We start from the raw sequence: 4,122 nt of genomic DNA, 5'->3' as shown, positions 1-4,122 counted from the left end.
TGGCAGAACCCAGGCTTCGACTTCTTCTTTCTGCAGGCCCCACCATGTTCGAGTCTTATCAGGGGCATCCCAGAACAGTGGCCACTGCTCCAGCACCCCCTTCATGGTGTTATGGCTTTTCATCCGGGAACAATTGTACCTCCAATATCCGTCGTCCCATGCTCCTACTTGAGTAATGTCACACCTTGGGGACGCCCAATACTGCGATACTGTTCCTTCACCTTTCGAGTAGTCTTTTCCATCAAGATCTGCCGGCATCTTCTGGAGAACACATCGATCGATTTTATCAAAGTCTCCCGATGGTGCAGACCATAACTCATCAGGTGTTGGGATTTTCTGTACGTACATTTCCGTCTTTTCAGGGCCTGCCAGTTGGTTGGGTTGCGCCACCGTGTCAGCAGTAGCCCTCAGATGAGTTACTTCTCTCTTCCATACCCATGGTAGACTTTGGTTCAGCCACTCTTCAATCCAGATTCTCCCTGAATCGGGTGGATCTCCCCTCCTTCTCGTCCCTCGTCCGAACCAGTCATCACTCCAGTCTCTCCAAGTCTTTTCCACAGCTTGGCTCAGGACCAAATAGTGCTGTCTTTTGCACACTATAGGCCCCAAGCTCCAGTGGCAAGGATTAAGCTGGAAGACTTTCTCCTCCATACATTTCCTCATTCTTTTCTGGTCGGCTTCTGAAACTTGGGGAGGTCTTTTCCGGGCTGGTTGTGGCTTTTTCCTACCTTGACTACAGGGGTAGGATTGCTGGCTGTTGTAGAGTTACTCTCGTGAGTTTCGTGGAAGCTCCCGGTGCCATTATCTTCCTGCCTTTCGAATTGAGTCTGTACCTCACATGTCAGGTTCAGATTTCCCCAAAACCCTTCCGGCTTCAGGATCGTTGCATGACATTGTTGCCGCGGTTCATGAGCTGGCAGGGTTACCTCTCCAGCCCAGTAAGTTATCTTTCTTCCCTTGACACATGCTTCCATGTAGTACCAATACGGGTTCCGTCCGTCCACCTTAATCCAATTAACTTGGACCATACGAGTCTCATTTTGTTGGGGAATGATGCCATGCAAAAACAGAGTCTCACCTTGAAGGTCAATCGCCTCGATTACTCCCTTGCCCTCCTTTCTGTAGGAGTCAAAGAATTGGAATAACACCAAAGCATTGAACGTAGACACTGCCTCCGTGCAGTTCTCCTTTCCCTCTTCATCACAAAATAAGGAAAAGTTCCTTATCGGGATTATTTCTTTTTTAACACTCCAACATGTTTGGTTATACCTTTCAGTGGAAGTGTAACTGATCCTTATGTGTTCACTCTCCCATAATCCATTTCCATGGAAATACAAAAATATAAAAATAGCAGAAAGTCCCAGAAAGCCGACAATACTTTTAAATATAATCCATTTTGAAGGACAGAATGCAGTTCTTCCAGCCATGCTGCTCTCCTCTCAAGGCCTCATATGGTGAATAGATTTAGGCCTTATGGGGCTCGGTGTTAATCACAGCCAATAGCTCCTACCCCTGTCTCCAGGTGACAGAGGAACCTTTGTTACTCTGGGACGTGGTGCGTGCAGTGGTGCGTCCCAGTCTGGCTATCATGAGTGGTCTCATCAACGGCCAAGGATGGTCGTCGTTACAGTTATGCACTTTGTAGTTTTCTTTGATGTACGGATCGAGGCCCTTCCACATCCAACGGTAACGGGTGATGATGACCTTTCCCGTTGGCTGACGAGGATTCTCCGGCCGCACAATCGCGAGCTCGGCACATAGGGGCTCCTTTTTACGGTCCACAAGCTCCACCACCTTACCCCAGATTTCAGGTCTTGTTGCAGAGCTGATAATTTTATCCTTGCTTACCTTTGGCAGACTGCTTATAGACTGCCGATCATTGGGATAGTCTTTTTCCTGCACTCTCAAGGGTAAATGTTGGTTTTCTATGATGATCCTTCCGGGATCTTTAACCCTCTGCTCTAGATTCTTAGAGGTGCTAGGGCTGGTAGTCCATATCAGCAAGTTTCCGAGCCATATTTCCGCATATGGCCCTAACCAAGGTTGGCAGTGATTGACTCCCCATCTCAACTTAATCAGTTCCTGACCGACCTGTAGGTATACTGTGTTAAGAATCCAGGGCATCCGTTTTGGACACTCCGGCACTGGCTGGTTCTTCCATCTCCCCGTCATAAATTCATAGCTCATGGAAAAGAACTGCAACTCATACCCTCGGAACAATCTCTTCCCCACCTTCCCTTCGTCAGGCTTAGACAAGTCAGCTACTCTGGTTAATTCCACATTACTGCAGCAATAGGCCGCAGACCCACAATACATCCAACTATAGAAAAAAATCCCTTCTTGGATATCTCACATATACCTTTTGATTTGGCAGCCGTATGTAGGGTTCACTGGCACTCTTCCTCTGCCATTTCCTTCTCCGCCTCTGTGCCCGTCCCTGAGTCCCAGTATCGGCTACTGCTGGGACTTGCGGCTCCATTTCTTAAATCGCTGGAAAGGGTTCCACTTCCCTTTCCTTTCTTTCTCTGCCTCTTCAGGCTTTGGCGGTTCTCCCAGGCACGTCACTGTAGCCCCGACTGAGTAGACTCCTCGAAAGGGAATGAGCACAGTCTGAACCGTCACTCGTACCCTGGTCAGCTGCTCTGGATAGGTGGGCGTGGCCGCACGCCCTGCCCACGTCCCAGGCAGCTGGACCACTCCTTCTCTACCCCACGCCTCTGGCGTCACCGTATACTCCTTACTCTTCTCCTTGGCTCGCGCCGCCTGGTGGCCCCAAGCGTCCAGGCTTGTGGTACTGTAGAACAGGTTAGTGCTTCTGGCCCCGGCCTCCCTTGGAACTGGTTCCAGATCTTGGACCGGTAAGGAGGGATCCAAATAAACCTCCTCTATCAGACGGCCCCAAGTGGTCAGTTCCCATGGTCCAACCCATCCTTGGCTCTCCGCCATCTCCCGCTGATCTTCTCTCAGATCTCTCGAGATAGGGGAGTACCCTGGGTCTTCGGGGTCTCTTTTCACTCGTAACACCATATTCACCTGCTCCATCGATGGCGGTGGCTCGTGAATCTCTGTTCGAGCCGGGCTGTAAAGCCATCCTCTCTTAGTCGCCTCCTTCCACAGCTGCTCCTGCTCCGGAGGTCCCACTGCTCCTCTCCCTCGTCTTCTTGCTGACGGGGGTTTCGGTGGCAGGGGTGGTGCTGAAGGGGCCCTCAGTTTCTGGCGAGCCGGGATCAGGGGAACTGAGTGGGTCACTCCCGCTCTCTCCTCGTTCACCTCCTTCCATTACTGCTGTTGTGAACTGCTGCAGAGGATCCAGGAATTTCCTCACCTGCCATCCTTCTGCGGTGGCGACCTGCAGTAGACGTCCACTTTCTTGCTGCAGCTTGCAGTTGCTACATGAGTAGAGTCGTTCTCCATCCCATTGGCAAGTACACTCTCTGCAGTCTACTCTTCCTCCTCTTAAATCCCACTGAGTGTAAAACTTCAGTCTGGGTAATCCATTTAGCCGGCATAGTCCACACACATGGCCATCCAGCACTTTTACTGGTTTGGGGTGCATCCCCCTATACTCCCTCCGATTTGCTTCAGCCCGGAGGGGCTTATTTCTTCCTGGGCCTTCCCACTGAACGCCCAGAGTGGTGGGTTTCCAACACACCACACAGCTATTCTTAATTTCTTTCCATTGCAGGAACTCTTTGTCCCTTGAAAAAATTCCTTCCTTCGCAAACTCCAACATGTCAAGGGCTCTGCCTGCCCAGAGCCCATCGGTACTGCGTCTCATGATAACCACCCCCTTAACAGTGGCCAGTCTGACATAGGGTGGTAGGCAAGGCGTGCTACTGGCCATGGTTTTGGTTCCTAGGTCACCTAATCAGGAACTGGTTTCAGCTGCTGTACTCCTTGGATCCCTGACTTCTTCAACCAAACTGTGTTTCGGTCCAAGATCTCAGTCACTATGTCAGTCTTGTCGTACTTTGCTTTCACAGCTGCTCCTGCTGGGTGAGTCTGTGCTTTAATCCATACTCGCTGTCCAACCTGCAGTGACATCTTGTCATCGAGGGGTGGCTTCTTGTCATCCGAGTTCCTACCCGCCTCCTGTGACGTAAAGGGGCATTGATTCAACTC

Source organism: Archocentrus centrarchus, unplaced genomic scaffold (assembly GCF_007364275.1).
Source record: "Archocentrus centrarchus isolate MPI-CPG fArcCen1 unplaced genomic scaffold, fArcCen1 scaffold_41_ctg1, whole genome shotgun sequence".
In the NCBI taxonomy this organism is placed as follows: Eukaryota; Metazoa; Chordata; class Actinopteri; order Cichliformes; family Cichlidae; genus Archocentrus; species Archocentrus centrarchus.
This window is presented reverse-complemented; position numbering follows the sequence as displayed.